Here is a 19,958-nt window from a genome sequence, read left to right as displayed (position 1 = left end):
AACGCCATAATATCGATCTCCAAATCCATGCCGAAAAGGAACACCTAAAGAATAAATGGTGCACATCTTCTCTCTCCGAATTACATAAAGCACATCTGGTCTCTCTTGAAGCCCCTTCAATAATTGTAGATTGCATGTGACATATAAAAGATCTGCTTTCTGCTTTCTGCGATGAATGCGACAATAAATATAAAGACGAGGACCATGTAACACATTTCAGAGGGATTTCAGCACAACCATGTTTTGATACAAGACGCTCATGTTTCTTGTCTTTTAGTATATAATTACCATCTAAGTGCTCTTTAAATACTAAAAGATAAGAAACATGAGCGTCTTGTATCAAAAATGTTTGTGTTGAAATCATTTCCCTAAATGTATAGACGAGGACCTTGTAAGTTGTAACACATTTCAGAGGGCCACAAACCCATTGAAGATTCGCCTATTCATAGATGTCTGTGGGGAGCATGTAACATATTTCGGAGTTATTCGCGTGCCTCACACTCTTGGTAGCATACGTGTGAGCCCTTATTCAGAAGCTTCTCCTACACTATCCAAAGGCCCCTACCTGCCCTTGTCTTATTGCCCTTGACCTATCATTCAATTCGTTTTCGATTTTTTCTCCCAAACAAGGAGACTTCTTCCATTTGATCCATTGGACTAGTGCCCTGTTAATGCATAAAATTTCTAACCGTACCCATTACCTCATATGAAAAGGAATTGATGTCAATCACTAAACCATACTCTAGAAACAACACTGGTTCAATTTGTTTCCATTATCTTTTTTTACATCTTAGTCCATCTGTTTAAATTGGATTTTCAGTATTCAAATATTTAAAACATAGTACTGACTTATTGAATTGAACGTTACAGATTGAATCATAACTCAAAACTATGTGGAACATAAATCTGTGGATAACACAATCATTTCACAATCAGAATTTTCCAATGAATTTAAGAAAAAACTTTTCATGATCCCTTTGAGTCACAAACTGATAGAAGGACCTCATTTGCATAAATCATTTGAAATATTTTAACCAATATAATATGTTATGACACCCGAATCAATTAAATCAATATAATGAATTTCAGTTCATAACAATGAAAGTAAGCTGTCATATCTTTAAACAAAATCTCTCAATCATCATAAAGATAACAGATTACAAGACTCTTCAATTTATTTCAGCATGGATAAGCTAAATAAGTTTTCTTCCTGCAAATCATTTGGACATCAACATTTTCTTGTATGTACTGATAATGGGGATAATATCTTGTGTTAATGTCTTATAATAATACTAGAACTTTTCATCGAAAATATGCTAGGATTTACTCCTTCTGTAATATTATTTACACAATGCAGAATTATCTTCTCAATTAATGTGTGATATGAAAATGGGGTTTTTGAGATTGAAATTCATTGCCAGGATATATGGTTTTTGTAGAAGCTAATGAGATGTAATTTCAAATGGTCATGAACTGTTCTTGGTTGTACAAATCAGTTATGAGAAATGCCTATTGAATGTTTTCTTTAAAGGTCATTAATCTAAAGTTATCATTAGCTTATGGGAGAGCATAAACCCAAAGAGCCATTAATATGATGATAGATGAGTATAGATTCTAAGTTCGACTCTAAATTAGAATAAATTTTGTCAACGAGATATTTCTTTTCCTTGATCAGGCAACATCAATTACCATAATTTTTCTATTAGAATTTATCCTTTCTTTCGCCTCATCTCTTGTCATTCTGAGACTAACTAAGTCTCATTAGTATTCTTTACTCATTCATTGCAAGGGCGATGAAGGCAATAGCCCAAGCCCATCCTTAGAGGGATTTATTGGATCATGATAGTACCCTTTCCCCTCTTCTTTCCTCTTATTTAGGTAAAGAATCCTCAGTCTTTTAGATACCCTGAAACCTTTAGTTCTTCATTGCAAGGGCAATGAAAGAGTTATCTAGAGCCTTTTTAGGGAGACAAGTTATGTCTCAGCAAGAAATGTCTTACCCTGTTAGGAGACATGCTTTGTCTCATAGAAAGTCACACCCTTTTAGAGAGACATGCTTTGTCTCGTAGAAAAGCTTACCCTCAGGGAGACATGCTATGCCTCATGCAGAGAAAGTTATATCCTTTAGAGACAAGCTTTGTCTCATTAGTGAATCCATCCATAGGAGACGATATCTCCAGGGTGCCTTCCCATTATAACTTCAAGTGTTAAAACCCCAAAGCTATATACATCGCATTTCTCAGTCACTCTTACTGTGTAAGCAAGCTCTGCCAAAAAAATCAAAAAATCAAAAAACATAAAATTTCTAGGGATTTGGCAGATTTTGTCTTATTTATTTAATTCATCTCAAGTGGCTGTTCTATCATGCACCACTGTATTTTGATGATTGCACTCCTCACTTTATTAAAAGTATGGTATGGCCCTCACCACAGGATGATCCGAACCGTCCTTTAGATTGGTCACAGCCTAAATAGGTTGTGCCCCAAGAATCAATTCCATAGGTCGATCCTAACCCTCCGATCTATAGAGGGTTAGGATCAACCCTCTAACATTCAGATCGGAGGGTTAGGATCAACCGATGTAAATGATTTTGGGGGCACAACTTATTTAGGCTGTGGCCCACTAATGGACGGTTTGGATCATCCTATGGTGCAGGCCATACCGTACTTTTAATAAAGTAAGGAGAGCCCTCCGCAAAAAACAGTAGTGCTGATAACATTTCCCTATTTTTAATATGGCTCTGTTTCTTTCCACATAAATGGCATAAGAAGAATTTTATGCTGAAAGAAGCCATTGGAAGGAAAAAATTCTATGGAAAATGAGTATCCAAACATTAGATAAGACAATTTTTAGGAAAGTTTTTACCAAAAATTCCATAAGGTGTTCTTCTGACCGTTGGATCAAGTCAGTGCTGGCTAGCAATTCATCATCAGGCAAAAATATTCCAGGAGATGGCCGGCTAAAGGTGGCCCATCAGGCACAATAATGTTACACATATAAAAAGAAATGTTCTAATATTTCGTAGAAAAATTCAAAATCTAAACACTCCATATCCTAATCAAGCATTTTAAAGTAGCGATAATTTACAAAAAATTGGATAAAAACTCGTTACCAGTAATTTTCTTATAGAAAAATTTGTATTAAATTTAAGGTTGTATATTGTTTTGGGTGACCAAGAACTATGATAGTGCATCTCTGCTGTATCTCTTGAACACAGGCCCAATAGCATACTCGTTACACATGCCCCAGAACATGACAATAAAATAACATGCAATTTTCCAAATAATTACACTTCTACAGTAAACTAAGCAATGTATGTGGGGAACTAACCTGGAGCAACATATCCGTAAGTGCCTGTAAGTTCTGTCCAAATTAGATGAATCGGAGACATGAGCCTCAAATTCTGAATCCAATAAAATATTTTTGCTAGAGATATCTCGATGAAGTAGCGGCTGGATGCAATCATGGTGCATGTATGATAAAGAATGGGCCACAACTTTAATAATATTATGCAACTCCATTGCCCCTTCCTCGCTGCTTGGGATATTAGCCAAATTTCCTCTTTCCATATTCTCATAAACAAGAAACATACATCGAGGATGAGAACAAAACCCATAAAGCTTGACAATGTTACGGTGACGGATTTCTGTTAATGCCCTTACCTCATTTATGAAACTTCTCTGGTCAATATGCTAGCTATCTTCTAATTTGTGAGGTTTCTTTACAGCCACTACTTGCCCTGTTGGCAAAGCTGCTTTGTAAACTCTCCCATATCCTCCCTCCCCAATGCAGTGTTTTTCATCAAAGTCCTCTGTTGCATCGATGATATCTTCATATGAAATACACCGATCCGAGCTCTCTTCATTTCATTTCTCTCTTCCTCTGCATTTTTCGTTCTGTGGCAAAAATTTAATGAAATTCCAAAAACTAGAAGTAGTATCAGGGTCATCGGTTGTCTTGAAGCATGTGAGGAGGGCGGCCAATGAGAAGGTTGATCTGTTAGCCAAGAGGGGTGTGAATAGTGACTCTTTACAATGGTTTGATTATCTTCCCCCTTGATCAGCCATGTCTTGTTCTGTTGATGCTGTGTATTTTCTGTTTATGCTTTCTTATCTTGTAATCTGTTCTATTGGGCTGTCCCATCTCAGGCTTCCCTTTCCATTCTAATATGATTCACCATTTCAAAAAAAAGAAAAAAAAAAGAAGGAATAGTGTGCTCAAAAGAGAAAGAACTTATTTTTTTGGCAACTAATTGCCAAGCCGCAAGCGAAGATTCTTGTCAATTAGTTAACAGGAAGAAAGGGAAATTCCTTCCTATTATGAACACCTTGCCTGTATCTAGAACCCCTTTTAAAGGGCTCATCCCTGGAAAATCTTGATTGGTTCGGGAGCTTGGTGTTTGAGGGGTTTTTTTTGGCTCTCTTGTTGTTGTTGGCTCCTCTGGGTTAGGCTCTCTTTGCTTGTTTTGGTGCTATGTTTCTCTGCTTTGTTGCTCTCTTTTGTTTCTTTTTTTTGAAATGGCAAGATGAATTCATTAAAAAAGGAAGGGGACCGAGGTGGGCCTCAACCAAAATTACAAGAAAATAAAACAACAATAACAAGAAAGACAAATCTCAGGGAGGAAGGAAGTCAAACCACTCCAACTCCAACCTCCTAACTCCACTTCTAGCCAAGGAGTCCGCCTCCCCATTAGCAGATCGCCGAACATGATTGAAAACAATAGATGAGCCCGCAATTAAATCATCTATTTCATCAAAAATAGAAGAAAATCTCCAAGGAGGCGACACCAACCCCCTCAACCATTTAATCACATTCAAAGAATCTCCCTCCACAATAGTGATATCCATGCTCTCTCTCTCAAGCCTTTTTATGCCATGATAAACCGCCCTCACCTCGGCCTCCGAGGCATCACAAACTCCAAGAGGGCCGGCAAAAGCCCATATAACTTCACCACAAGCATCCCGACACAACCCACCAACACCGGCCGGGCCCGGGTTCCCAATACTAGACCCATCAAAGTTAATTTTGAACATTTCAATAGGCAGAGCCTCCCATCTCTGAACAATCGGATGCCGGATCTTCCTACTAAAGCAAACAATCCTCCAACCCTCCCATAAGTCAAAGGCCGATACAAAACGGAAAGCCGGTAAACTTCTCGCCCATGAAATAGTGAGCGCAATAATTTTCATATATATCAAATACGGAGATTTTGCAACCCCTTCAAAGACACAGGAGTTTCTCTCTTTCCATATCACCCACCATGTTGCAAGAAGACACAAATTCCACATTACTTTGCCCTTCTTCTTCCATGGCACAAAGGTCCAAAGAAGAATCAACTCTGGAATAGAAAATGGAAAAATCCAACATATGCCAAATCTCAGAAATATCAAACTCCATACCTGACGCGTAAAGGAGCAATGCATGAAGAGATGATCCACAGATTCACCATCTTTCAAGCAGAGGGGGCAATGGTCAACAAGCATCATACCGCGCTTCCGGAGGAAGTTAATCGTTTGAATCCGATCACGACATACCGCCCATCCGAAGAAACCAACTCTAGGCGGGCAATGAAATTTCCATACCTCGGCTGAAATGGAGGATACACTGCAAGGCAACAAGCTGAAATAGAAAGATTTGACAGAGAAAAAACCAGACGATTCCGCAGTCCATACTCTTTTATCCATACCGCTTCTCTTAATGTAGCAACCATCTAAAAGCTTAAGAAATTGGGCAACCGACTCTAGCTCCCGATCAAAGAAGTTCCTTCTAAACCTAGGGGACCAAACTAAACTACCCCCTTCTCGAGCAAAGCATTCAGAAACAAAACTCTCTTTCTCAGCGGCTATACGATATAAATTTGGGAATAAACTCATAAGAGGCTCATCAGCACACCACACATCCCTCCAAAATTTTATTCGATCCCCCGAATACACTCTAAATCTAACCATCAAAAGAAAAGCAAATGACATTTTCAAAATGTCACGCCAAACAGTCAAACCTTCTTTTTTGAAATGGCTTTTAGATTCCCACTTTCCCGGCTTGCACCCATATTTACTCCCAATTACCCTAACCCACAACTAAGAATTTTCCTCCCCGAACCTCCATAACCATTTTCCTAACAAGGCATGATTAAATTCTTTCACTCTCCTAATACCCAAACCACCATGCTTAACAGGTAAGCACACACTCTTCCAACTGACCAAAGAAATACCCTTTTTCCTTTCATTGCCTCCCCATAAAAATCTACGTTGGATTTGTTCAATACGCGATACAACACTGACCGGGCATTTAAATAAAGACAAAAAATATATGGGAATATTGGCCAACACCGCCTTAACCAACACAAGCCTTCCCCCTCTAGAAACAAGATTTCTTTTCCATGATTCCAACCTCCTTTCAATTCTCTCTACAACAGGATCCCACAAAGCTTTTTTGGTCTCCCCACCCCCAATGGGAGTCCCAGGTATGAGGAGGGCAATTGATTAAGCTGACAACCCAGAGTCTTAGCCAATTCAAGCGCCTCATCCTACGGGATGTTTAGGGAATATAATCTAGATTTATGAAAATTGGATCTCTGCCCCGTAATCAACTCATAACATCTAAGGGAAGATTTTAAATTCATCGCTTGGATCATGTTTGGTTCACAAAACAGGAGCGTATCATCAGCAAATTGAAGATGAGACACTTCTACCTGCTGGCTTCCAATCTTAAAACCATTGAATAAGCCCAACCCACTCCATTTATTCATCAATCTGCTAAGAGTCTCTGCCACGATGACAAAAAGAAAAGGGGATAAGGGGTCACCCGGCCTAAGTCCTCGAGATGACTTAAAAAATCCTTTAGGGGACCCATTAATCAGAATGGAAAACCAAGCCGAAGAGACACAACCCCTCATCCATTCTCTCCATTTACTTCCAAACCCCATTCTTCCAAGCAAGTAATCTAAGCAATCCCATTACACCCTATCATAAGCCTTCTCCATATCCAATTTGCACATAAAACCTCCCATGCCATTTCTAAGATAAAAGTCAATGGCCTCATTCGCAACTAATGAGCAATCAAGAATCTGCCTATTAGCCACAAAAGCACTTTGGCAATCTGAGATAATGGATGGAAGCACCATCTTTAACCGATCCGCTAGAACCTTTGCCAAAACTTTGTATAAACATCCCACTAAGCTTATTGGACGGTACTCCGAAATTTTAGAGGCACCAGGAACCTTAGGGATAAGGGCAATGAAAGTAGCCCCAGTGCCTTTATCCAATGCCAACCCATGATAGAACTCCTCAAAAAATTTCAGGATATCCCCTTTTACATACGACCAACAGGATTGGAAGAAAGCTAAACAAAAACTATCAGGACCAGGGGCCTTATCCTTACTAATAGAGAAAACCCCTTTTTCAACTTCCTCTTCTTCAAAGGGTCTCTCTAATGCAACCCTCTGAGCCATACTCAGCCCACTAAACTCCAGATATTCTGGAAGTGGTCTCATGATACCTTCAGACGAGTACAGGGATGTATAAAAATCCAAGATCACTCTAGTAACCTCATCCTTCCCTGACACTCTGATTCCATTGTCAACCAAAGACTCGATCCTATTTCTCCGTCTTCTGGCACTGGCCATAGCATGAAAATAAGCCGTATTTTTGTCCCCTCCTTTAACCATCTCTCTCTCGACTTCTGCCTCCACGATATCTCCTCATGAAGCAGCAGTCCGTTATGCTCTTCTTTAACCCTAACCAATTCCTCCCTCGAAATTACGGACCCTAATCCAGATTCTTCCAACACATTTAAATCACCAATTCTATTTTCTAGCCAAACTTTTCTACTCGAATCAGCTTGACCTCTTTCAGCTACCCATTCCTTTAACTTTTTCTTTACATACTTAAGCTTCTGCCCAATAACCACATCCGCTGGACCCTCACACTTATGTGCTATCCACCAAACACCCAATCTTTCCTCCATGAGGGGAATTTGAAGCCACGAAATCTCAAACCTAAAAGGAGGAGGACCCCAAGACTCCATTCTAGGATCCAAGAGAAGAGGACAATGATCAGATACCGAGTGAACGAGAGTCTTTTGGAGAACCTCAGGAGCCAAATTCAGCCAACCAGGACAAATAAGAAATCAATCAATCCTACTAAGACTTTCACCTCTGCTCCAAGTAAACGTAGCTCCAGATAATGGAAGGTCAATAATATTATGCTTTGAAATGAAAGTTGCAAAAGCAGCCATGTTTTGATTTGCTCTCCGACATCCTAACCTTTCACAAACAAACCTAATTTCATTAAAATCACCCCCTATACACCAAGGATAGGACCACCTATCCTAACTCCGTTTAGCTCTTCCCAAAACAACCTCTTACCCGCCCAAAGAGAAGGACCATACACCCTAGAAAACAAGCACACAGCCGCATCTTCCACCCTACGAAGGACAATAGCTATTGAAAACCTACCCTTCCATTCCTCGGACCTAACCCAATTAGATTCGTCCCAAGCTATGAAAATGCCCCCCGAAGCACCAATAGCTTCAACAAAAGAGAAACCCCAATGCGAACCAACACCAAGACTTTTTACCATACTCCTATCAATAACCTCCAATTTGGTTTCTTGTGTACAGATAAGATCCGGTTTTGACTTTTTAACTAACCCTTTAACTTGAGCCCTCTTTGCCAGAGATCCCAATCCATTAACATTCCAAGATAGTATCTTCATAAGGAAACTAATTTAACTGATTTTCTCCCCTTTCTCGCACTCTTTTTCCTTCCAGAAAGACAAATGCTTGACTCTTCCTCAACTGAAATCCCACCATAATTCACCTCGGATTTGAATCTAGCGAACTCCCTGAATTTTCTCTTTGATGATTCATCAGAATAACTCACCGAATTACCAGACACCATAGTATCTCTCTTTTGTTTTATGTTGGCTTCTTTGTTTCCCTTCTCTATGAAGTTGTGGGTTGTTCTTTCTGCTTATGTTTTTGTAGCCCATGTGGCCTTTTATTGGTTTGTATTCTTCTTCATTATCAATATATCTGGTAGGGGTCCTGCCTAACCCCAGCTTACCTATAAAAAAAAGAGAGAGAAAGAACTTTCAATATTTAGTGACAGGACTTGCACGATTCCAAACCCTGCGCATTGCCGCATAAACCTTTGTTGCCAACAAAAGTCTCTTGTTGGAAGGCTTTGCCGTTAGGAAGTCACCCACCAAATTATTGTATGATAAATTAACAAATGTCAAGCTGCTCATATCTTCTAGAGAAGATGGAATTGAGCCTGTAAGCTTATTGTGGTACCCCGCACTGGGGTACCGTGATTTGATGGGCGAGTAAAATCATGACCTTCACCACCACAACACCCACCTTCAACTCCGTCGAACAAAGAGCGATGTTTGCCTCAAAATTGGAGCCGAGGATGATCTGCCCAGGTCGACCCTGGACAGGTCGGAAGTCTTGGCGAAAGTCGGGTCGGTGTGGTCTGACTCGGTCAGTGTGGGCCCTCCATCAGTGGTGGGACCTGGGAAGAAGGGTGTGGATGAGTGGATTTAGTGACGGACGAGGATGGTTCGGTTTTGAAGGAGTGGAGAATTGCGACGGAGGATCTAAAAATGAATCTTGAGTGGTGGCAGATTGACATTCTGCCGATAAATGATGGGCCGATAAATGTTGAGGGGTTCCGGAGATTCCGGTCGGCGACAACGACAACGGGGCGTGGCGGAGGAACATGGAGGGAGGAGGGGGTTTGTTCTCTTGCTTGGGTGATTCGTTCGGATGCGAGTGTTCCATCTCCAGTGGTTTAAACCCAAGGAAGATGTAGGTGCAATCACACCTGCATAAATGCACTGGATCCCATTAAAACTCCAAAATTAAGCCCTCGCTAGAGGAGGGAGGGTCCATCTCAGTTCCTCCTGTGTTACATGGCCCGCTCTTTCAGCATATAGCCTGGCGGATGTCCGATGGAGGCTGTCCACCGAACTTTTGCTTGATAATGCATGTGTAAATGTGTTGTGACCGTGTGGGAATGTAAGCGATCAATGTGGTTCTTTTTAAAGTAATTTATTATTCTTTATTTTAAAGGATTTGCTCGCGTCCATCATATAAGGCATCTTGTGGATTGGCTGTTGCATCCACAAAATGCCCTGCGACTCTAAAGTGATTTTAAGAGTAAAAACTATAATCTATAAGTTATATTCCAATTAGTCATCAAAGATTTTGATTTAGCCAAAAGTTTAAATTTTTTCTAATAAATCTGTTAATTCTACTTATCTTAACGTTGCAATCAGGCCCGTTGAATCCTTCCCACGTGAAGAAGATTAGCCTCTCTCCAATCATAGATACACTGAAGTTGGCTGTCCCAAGTAGGAGGAAATATTTTATAGGGAGAAGAACATGTGTCCCCATGTAGGCGGAAATATTTTATATGTGGGCACATATATTTCCACCTACATGAGGGCACATATAAAACCTTATAAATGTAAATTCTTTAATTAAATATCCTATAAATGTAAATTTCAAATATACCATAAATGTAAATTTCTCTAGATTGTATAGATTTTATATGTGATCGCATGTAAGTGTAATTTTTTTTTAAAAAAGAAATACATCGGAGCTCGTATTGTTTGATGATCCAAGCCGTTCATTTGTTGGGCCTTCACATATATAGGTTCTACCTCAAAAATCAATTCTATAAAATGATCTTAACCCTCCAATCTGTAGAGGTTTTTATTTTAGAATCATCCTATGTAGCATGTTATTTTACACATCTTTCAAATGAGCAATACGACCAGAAGGTACAAAACCATGTGGGTTGCCTCATGATGGTCTACAAAGATCAATGGTCTAAATGAAACATACATGTCTCCAAGTGGGGCCCAAGACTTGATCTCGACGGTGACAATCAGCCTAGTCCGTCCCTTATTTTGATCAACTATATGAAATACTGACCTATACAATATAACTGAGTAGGTGAAGAGACCCAACCCATTTACACTTGAAATTCCATCAGTTGAGACATTTCGATTGTGTGGAATGGCTTTGGAAAAGATGGAGTTCGAGCAGAGAACTTTCCAGAGATGTGTTGCATGGGTGGCCGAGTTTGTGGATTTGCATTTACGCACGCGAGTGCCATTGACACTGCCAGAAAAACTTCATTTTCAACTTGGTCTTCAGGATTTGGGAACCGTGGGTCTAACACATCCTTTAGCCGTAGATTTTGGCCAACTTCAGATGATGATGTTAACAAGGAGGAGATGATATCTCCAGGGTGCCTTCCCATTATCACTTCAAGTGCTAAAACCCCAAAGCTATATACATCGCATTTCTCCGTCACTCTCATTGTGTAAGCAAGCTCTGCCAGACAAAAAAAAAGAAAAAGAAGTCAAATGACATAAAATTTCTAGGTTAAACAATGCTCTTACGCATTCAAAAAAGAGAGAAAATTCTCTTAATTGTATAACATGAAACAAGTATTTCATCAAAAAGAGACTTCCATGTAAAATGAGCGTAAAACGAATTTTATGCCCATTTGTAAGTGGGGAAAAGGAGGTAAAATTGTTTTCATGCCCCTTAACATTTGCTAAGGCACATTGAAACCGTACATTGGCAGACCCTGACGAGAGATGTTTGTACATGGGTTTTACTTTGATTCTCGCCTAACCGTTGGATCAGGTCAGTGTTGGCTAGCAACTTATGATCTGGCCAAAATATGCTCAGAGATGGCAGATGAAATGTGACCCATTAGGCACAACTTAAACCAGTCACTTGCTCAGAGTGACTTGAAGAAAAATTTCCTCAAATTTTAAGGTAGTTTTTTGTTTTGGTTGAGCAAGAATCAGACCTTGTTTATTTTGGACTTTGAGACCGATTGTGAGACCAAAAACTTAATGTACGTTTAATTTTGAGTCCAATAATCAATTTTTGACTACCACACAGTTTTCAAAATCCAAAACAAACAGAGACTTAGGATATTGTATCTCTAGGGTCGGGCCAATCACATCAATGGTCTAAAACATTTTGTCCTTCCGTAGGTGAGCCAAATGACACAACAATAAAATAAGACACAATTTTCTAAACAATTATACCGCAACAATAAAGTAGGCACAACATAGGAGGAACTAACCTGGAGCAACATATCCACGAGTGCCTGCAAGTTCGGTCCAGTTGGATGAATCCGGCATTAGAATTCTAGCAGTACCAAAATCAGATACATGAGCCTCAAATTCTGAATCCAATAAAACATTTTTGCTTGAGATATCTCGATGAACTATTGGCGGGTCGCAATCATGGTGCATGTATGATAAAGAATGTGCCACAGCTTTATTAATATTAACCCTCTTCACCCAATCCAACTCCATCGCCCCTTTGTCACTGCTTAGTATATTAGCCAAATTTCCTCTTTCTATATACTCATAAATGAGAAACATACATCGACGATGGGAGCAAAACCCGTAAAGCTTGACAACATTGCGGCGACGGATTTCTGTTAATGCACGTACCTCATTTCTGAAACTTCTCTGATCAATTTGCTCGCCATCTTCCAATTTGTGAAGCTTTTTTACAGCTACTGTTTGCCCTGTTGGCAGATATGCTTTGTAAACTCTCCCATATCCGCCTTCCCCAATGCAGTATCTGTCATCAAACTCCTCTGTTGCATCGATGATATCTTCATAAGAAATACACCCATCCCAATTCCATATCGAAAATAGGTCTTTATTCCTTTCATTTCTTTGTCCCTCTGCATTTCTTGATCTGAGGCAAAAAAAGGAAGAAATGCCAAAAGCTAGAAGTAGAAGGAATAGTGCGCTCAAAAGAGGAAGAATGATCAATATGATAACATTGTCTCTTTTTTTTGGTTCACCAATGTTTATTGGCTTCGAATTGCATGGTTGCAAACCTTGCGCTTTGCCGCATAAACCTTTGTTGCCGAGAAATGTCCCTTGTTGGAAGGCTTTGCTGTTAGGAAGGCTACCCACCAAATTATTGTATGATAAATCAATCGATGTCAAGCTGAGCATATTTTCTAGAGAAGATGGAATTGACCCAGAAAGCCTGTTGTGGGAGAGATTTAAGATTTCCAGCATGTGTAATTTTTGCAGTTGGGACGATATTTCTCCTGTAAGCATGTTAAAACTAAGATCTAGCATAATTTGCAGCTCTGCTAGATTGCCAATTTGAAATGGAATGCTTCCATTCAAATGATTTCTGCTTAAGTTCAAAGAATGCAATTTCGAGCAATCTTCTAGTTGTTTTGGTATCGATCCAGTTAGTTTGTTTGCTGATAGGTCCAGGATCTCCAAATTGGACAGTTTCCCCATTTCTGATGGTATCCGACCAGAAAGTTGGTTACCATTTAAACTCATGTTATATAAAGCTGTCAAGCTCCCCAATTCCTTTGGAATCTCTCCGACCAAAAGGTTTGAAGAAAGGTCGAATAGTGCTAGTTGAATCAACTGTCCAAACTCCGGTGGTATTTTACTAGCTATCAAATTCCCTGAGAACTTTAAACTTGTCAAACTTTTACACTTGCCCCAACTTGGAGAGAGTTCACCAGACAAATGGTTGTGGCTCAAGTTAATATATGTTAGATTTGGACAAACTCCAAAGTCTTCGGACATGTTTCCGGAGAGCTGGTTTCCTTGGATATAAACACTGGTTAAGTACGTGCAGTTTGACCAGCTTTTTGGGATGGGACCCGAAAGTTGATTGTGAGATAGAGTTAGAAAGGCTAGCTTTTTAAGATCGCCCAAAGAGGCCGGAATTGCACCATTAAGAAGGTTATAGGACATTTCCAGATTAGCCATATTTTTCAAATTTCCTATTTCTTCAGGGATGGGGCCGGAGAGATTATTGTTGTAGAGGTACAACTTGACAAGGTTGGTCAAGTTTCCTAATGTGGAAGGAATGGAACCTGTTAGAATGTTAGAGGACATTCCTACATGAGCCATATTTTTCAAATACCCTATTTCTACAGGGATGGGGCCAGAGAGCTTATTGTTGTAAAGGTACAACGTGACAAGGTTGGTCAAGTTTCCTATTGCAAAAGGAATGGAACCTGTTAGAATGTTATCAAACATTTCCATATCAACCATATTTTTCAAATATCATATTTCTTTAGGGATGGGGCCTGAGAGGCTATTTTTACCGAGGTACAAATGAGTAACGTTGGTCAAGTTTCCTATTGTTGAAGGAATGGAACCCGTTAGAATGTTATAGGACATTTCTAGATCAGCCATATTTTTCAAATATCCTATTTCTTTAGGGATGGTGCCAGAGAGCTTATTATGGTCGAGGTAAAACCTCACAAGGTTGGTCAAGTTTCCTATCGTGGAAGGAATGGAGCCCGTTGGAATGTTATTGGACATTCCCAGATCAGCCATATTTTTCAAATATCCAATTTCTTCAGGGATGGGGCCAGAGAGATTATTGTTGTAGAGGTACAACATGACAAGGTTGGTTAAGTTTCCTATTGTGGAAGGAATGGAACCTGTTAGAATGTTATCGGACATTCCCATATTAGCCATATTTTTCAAATATCCTATTTCTTCAAGGATGGGGCCAGAGAGATTATTGTTGTTGAGGTACAGCGTGACAAGGTTGGTCAAGTTTCCTATTGCGGAAGGAATGGAACCTGTTAGAATGTTATAGGACATTTCCATATCAACCATATTTTTCAAATATCCTATTTCTTCAGGGATGGGGCCAGAGAGATTATTGTTGTTGAGGTACAGCGTGACAAGGTTGGTCAAGTTTCCTATTGCGGAAGGAATGGAACCTGTTAGAATGTTATAGGACATTTCCATATCAACCATATTTTTCAAATATCCTATTTCTTTAGGGATGGGGCTTGAGAGGCTATTTTTACCGAGGTACAAATGAGTAACGTTGGTCAAGTTTCCTATTGTTGAAGGAATGGAGCCTACTAGAATGTTATAGGAGATGGCCAGTTGAACCATATTTTTCAAATATCCTATTTCTTCAGGGCTGGGGCCAGAGAGATTATTGTTGTAGAGGTACAGCATGACAAGGTTGGTCAAGTTTCCTATTGCGGAAGGAATGGAACCTGTTAGAATGTTATCGGACATTGCCATATTAGCCATATTTTTCAAATATCCTATTTCTTCAGGGATGGGGCCAGAGAGATTATTGTTGTAGAGGTACAGCATGACAAGGTTGCTCAAGTTTCCTATTGCGGAAGGAATGGAACCTGTTAGAATGTTATGGGACATTTCCATATCAGCCATATTTTTCAAAAATCCTATTTCTTTAGGGATGGGGCCAGAGAGATTATTTCTGTAGAGGTACAACGTGACAACGTTGGTCAAGTTTCTTATTGCGGAAGGAATTGTTCTGAAGAGTGCGTTGTTGCTAAGATCAAGATTGGCGAGTTTTGGAAAGGAAGAGAATTTGAAGTTATAGAGCTTACCTTGCAAACCTACATCTGTTAGATTTATTTGAGTGACACTTCCTTCGTGGTTGCATGCTATTCCCCTCCAATTGCATGGGCTTTTATTGGTGGCATTGTGAAGCGACCATGAATTGAGAGGAGCTTGGTTAAGGAGGCTAGCTTTCCAGCCGACGAGAGCCTCTGCTTCTACTGAATTTGCCGTTGTTGAACGGCAAGAAAGCATGAGAAAGCAGAAAAGTAAAGAGAAGAGGGAGAGAGATTTCTTCAAGGCCATGGTTGTTGGTGGTCTTTGAGTTTTTTCGGTCATGTTGGATGTAGATTTATAGTGAAAAAGTCATGTGTCCTTCTATGCGGTGCGTTGAGGGGAATAATTGTGTAGCACATCTATTCTTGTAGCAGACAATTAATGTGGCCCCACTCGTATTTTTCTAAGCGTGTAAGAACCGTAGTCTTTTCTTCTTCTTGATCATTCACCACATAAACTTTGGAAAATAATTTAAATGACCAAAGAGGTGGAGTTTTATTAGTAACCTCCTTTTTTTTTGGCTCTCCTTTCAATCTTTTTCTCCTCTTTTCTATTATTTTTCCCATGTGAAAAATAATTTAAATGACCAAAATAGCCAACTATAGAAATTTTCTATTTCTCCTTTTTTTAATGAAGACAAATGCTAAAAAGACTAGTTATAATAGAAAATTTTCCACCTCATATGAATTTAATAAGATAAAATCTAGTGAAAAGTGAGCCAGTGAGCCTACGTGGCTGCTCTCACATGCAACAACCAGCCACAAAATGCCTTCATGCAATGGACCCTAGCAAATCCCTTTCTATTATTTTGTGAAGACAAATAATAGAAATTTTCTCTTATTTATACTCAGAGTGCCCCTCAACGTCCCATATTTGTCAAAAAGTACAGTGAAACCCACTTCATAGGACTAATCCAAACCGTTCGCAGTGTTTTATTTCCATAGGTTGATCCTAACCAAATTTGCCATTGTTAGGATGTCAAGAAAGCATCACAAAGCAGAAATGGGTGTTGGGGTAATTTTGGGGAAACCTTTTGTTGTCTTCCCGACAAATGGGTGTTGTGATGAGCATGATATTGTAGATGTATTTTCCGGGAAATGATTTCAACAAGCATGTAACACATTTCACGCAACAAGCTGCTTTCGTGCAACTTTGCAGTGTTGAAATCATTTCCCTTCAATAATTGTAGATTGCATGTGACATATAAACGATCTGCTTTCTGCTTTCTGCTTTCTGCTTTCTGCTTTCTGTGATGAATGCGACAATAAGTATAAAGACGAGGACCATGTAACACATTTCAGAGGGATTTCAGCACAACCATGTTTTGATACAAGGGCCTTGTAACACATTTCAAAGGGCCCCAAATGTATAGACGAGGACCTTGTAACACATTTCAAAGGGCCCCAAACCCATTGAAGATTCGCCTATTTATAGATGTCTACGGGGAGCATGTAACATATTTCGGAGTTATTCGCGTGTCTCACACTCTTCGTAGCATACGTGTGAGCCCCCATTCAGAAGCTTCTCCTACACTATCCAAAGGCCCCTACCTGCCCTTGTCTCTTCACCACTGTATATTGGCCTTGATCTATCATTCAATTCGTTTTCGATTATTTCTCCCAAACTAGGAGACTTCTTCCATCTGCTACCCCCATTTTTTTTTTAATTTCGTTGTTTGTGTTCTTCCATATCCCTATTTACTAACTTTTCTCAATTAATTAATTATTGAAGATTTTTAATTTAGTCACTAAAATATATATAACTTAGCAATATTGCTGGAAATCTAAGGTTGACCGCTTGACCACCTTTCCACATGATTTTTTGGGCAGTGATAAATCGACCCCCAAATATCTTAAATCAACCTCCTAATATCTTAAATCGACCCCTGTGTCTCTTTCTCTCTCCTCTGGGTTAGAGAGAGAGCGGAGAGAGAAAGACACATAACGGGCCGTTTAAAATATATGGGGGTCGATTTATCACTCCCCGAATTTTTTTGGAACTCATTTACTTCTAAATTGGGAGCTTGGAATATGGGCTTGACCACATTGGAATTCTCTTTTGTGGGAGTTAATGGCCTAGGGACTTGGTGTTTTGTTTTGGAATTGTGTTGGTCATTTTACATTTGTTAATGGCTTAGTGCTAGCTTAAGGAAGCTAAGATTAGTTAAGTCTTGTTAGTCTTGGATTTAAAGTGTAGGGTATATTTTTGGATCATGTATCTTCTTCATTTGCAAGCCATTTTAGTGAAATTTAAAGTCCATAACAACTTGGGCTACTTTCTTTGTGTGTTTGGTATCAAGAGAACAATTTTCTTCTCTTGAATCACATCTTCTCCCTCCAACCTATTTGGTTTTATTCCAACAAATATATGGCAAAGAGATTTCATGGGTTTTGCCTTTTGGATAATATTGATCAGTAAAATCACAAAGGAATTGGAAGAGCCAAATATTTTAGCATGCCGTGCCACACATCTTCAGCATTGGACCTGTTAGAAATGAGATTAGGGTTTAGAAGAGAGGAAGAAGAAGAGGAGTGAAGGATGGAGAGTCTCTCCACTAGGGAGCTCCTCATGTAAACGATGAATATATAAGCCCAAACCGGGGCAACTATGTACAATGAGCCCGTTAACTAATGTGGGTGTGGGTCCTAAATATATTAAGCTGTGGAGTGTGTCTCCTCACCTTGTTGTTGTTGTTGTTTTTTCTTCCCTCTATGCCTGCTTTGTTTCCGCGGAGATCATGGCATGGCCCCAAAGTGGGCGACTTAAATGATCATAGATGGGACCTACTTGATAATTCCTTATCAGTCACACGCTAATAAAATTTGGCTCCAGACCGGTCGGGAGGAACTTCCCTCCCGACCCCTTAATAGTGGGGGTGTGGAAATATCAATTCCTTCTAAAAATAAAAAGTAGACTTGGATTTGATATTTCCACCACCCCTGCTATTAGAGGGTCTAGAAGAACTTCCTCCCGGCCGGTTCCTCCCGGCCGGTGTGGAGCCAAACTATTGTTCCTGCTAAATTTGCTAAGGGCCCGTTTGGATACCTCATGCATTTGTATTTTGATTTGGATTTGAGTTTTCGATTCAAAACACATCAATCATCTTCATGATCATGTTTTAAGAGAGAGAGAAAGAGAGGGTGAGGGAGGGAGGGATGCCTCGCTGCTGCAGGAGCAACGTCAAGGAGCAACGATGGTGACGGAAGTTGCCACAAACGTTGATTTCCAAATAATGTCTCCCAGAAAAGATTTGAAAATCAGAATTTTTTGCAGTTACATAACTGATTTGGAAATTCTAAGGATCTGATCTAGTTCAAAATATCAACTAAATCGAAATCTAAATCTTGCTGGTATCCAAACGTGGCCTAATTGGATTTCCAAATGTAAGAATCCAATCGTGTGTACAAAAATGCTAAAAACTTGCTAGTTCAGAGGCGTTTCTGCAACAAACAATCAGTACTTTGGATCTTCCAACAAGGTGGGCCCAATGTATTTTCTAATATATGGGTGTTATATGGTGTCCATATGAAGATGCACACATTTTGTTTTAAAATAGTGGAGCCTATCTTGTTCAAATATCTAAACCATTCAGTTTTTGAGCTCAAACAGCCCAACCCAAGTAGCACGTACCCCAAAATTTTTCAATAGAGGATTATCCTAACCTTCGTATCACTCGATAGAGTTTTCTGTACGGTGTAGTTTGTTTATTTTTAATGGCAAAGAATTACATTACTTTTCTAATGGGTGTAGCTCATCTATACGGTGTAGTTTGTTTATTTTTAATGGCAAAGAATTATATTACTTTTCTAATGGATGTAGCTTATCTCTGGTGTATTTATGAGTACCCTTTTACACTAGAGGGGATTGTTACAAGTAAGAAAAAGGGGCAAATATATATCATTCCCTCTAACTATTAGTCTATTTGGAGTACGGTTGCAACTCGGGTCGGGTGGGTCTGGTTTTCCCGAACCCTACCCAACCTAGAAACTATCTCGGGTAGGGTTGGGTAGGTTGTTTTAAAAGAAAACCTAAGATTCCTAAACCCGACTCTACCCAAGATAGTTTCTCAGGTCGGGTTTTTCTACCTTCTCGATACACACACCATAATTTATGTTCCAATGGTGGAATTTATGGTGCCTTGTTCGATCTTGTGAGATAGATTAGATGGAGGGTTAGGATCTTAAACATGTGCCATTCCCTCTTGAAACAGTGGAGCGGGGGCGAAGCATACCCTGAAGGCCCTGTTTTCAAAAAAAAAAAAAAAAAAAATTCTAATGGAAAAAAATTTCTTGGAAATTTTTCTAGCATCCATCGCAAAAGGCATTTGGCGGATGGTCTGTTGCATGGTTGGCCGAGTTTGTGGATTTACATCCATGTGGATTGCCTCATGGTTGGCCGAGTTTGTGGATCTACAACCGTATACATTAAACATACATGACATTAAAAAAAAAAAACATTAAACATACATGCCCCCATGTGGGACCCAAGACTTGATCTCGACAGTAACTGAGAAGGTGGAGAGACTCAACCCAT

The 19,958-nt window shown here is 39.6% G+C and overlaps 1 pseudogene; it reads right to left on the bottom strand.

Moving 5' to 3' along the window:
- Nucleotides 1-10,981: 10,981 nt before the first annotated feature.
- LOC143889351 (uncharacterized) lies at nt 10,982-15,674 on the bottom strand (annotated as a pseudogene).
- Between the last annotated feature and the right edge of the window lie 4,284 nt (nt 15,675-19,958).

Source organism: Tasmannia lanceolata, unplaced genomic scaffold (genome assembly GCF_043159265.1).
Source record: "Tasmannia lanceolata isolate RefF3 unplaced genomic scaffold, GAP_Taslan_0.1 ptg000013l, whole genome shotgun sequence".
Taxonomy (NCBI): domain Eukaryota; kingdom Viridiplantae; phylum Streptophyta; class Magnoliopsida; order Canellales; family Winteraceae; genus Tasmannia; species Tasmannia lanceolata.
Note: the sequence above shows the minus strand (reverse complement) of the source record. Positions and strands in the feature narration are given on the sequence as shown.